This window comes from Penaeus monodon, chromosome 24 (genome assembly GCF_015228065.2).
Source record: "Penaeus monodon isolate SGIC_2016 chromosome 24, NSTDA_Pmon_1, whole genome shotgun sequence".
NCBI classification, from domain to species: Eukaryota; Metazoa; Arthropoda; class Malacostraca; order Decapoda; family Penaeidae; genus Penaeus; species Penaeus monodon.
The window spans coordinates 37,860,458-37,860,784 of record NC_051409.1 but is presented as its reverse complement, the minus strand read 5'-3'; positions in this window follow the sequence as shown (position 1 = coordinate 37,860,784).

The window sequence follows — 327 nt, the reverse complement described above, 5'->3', positions numbered from 1 at the left end:
TAAAGTATTGTGAAAGCCTTTTTTCCATCATGTATTAAAATAGATATTCTGTAATTATGTGAGAGTTGCTAATGCTTCTTATATACCTATCATGATGATGAATTTGATACTAGTTCTAAGAAAATATTTTTTTCTGACGTCAAATCTGTGTAAACAAGATAAAAGTGAAATAAAGTGATTTTTTTTTCTCTCTCTCTTATGCCTTTCCAAACAAGGGGTGACTTGACATATGTAGTTTACGATCTTGGTCAAATTGCTTCGTTTTGTAGGAAAACTCTTGTATGATGAAAGACGCTTGTTGGGTCATTCACTATGAATGTTGTTATG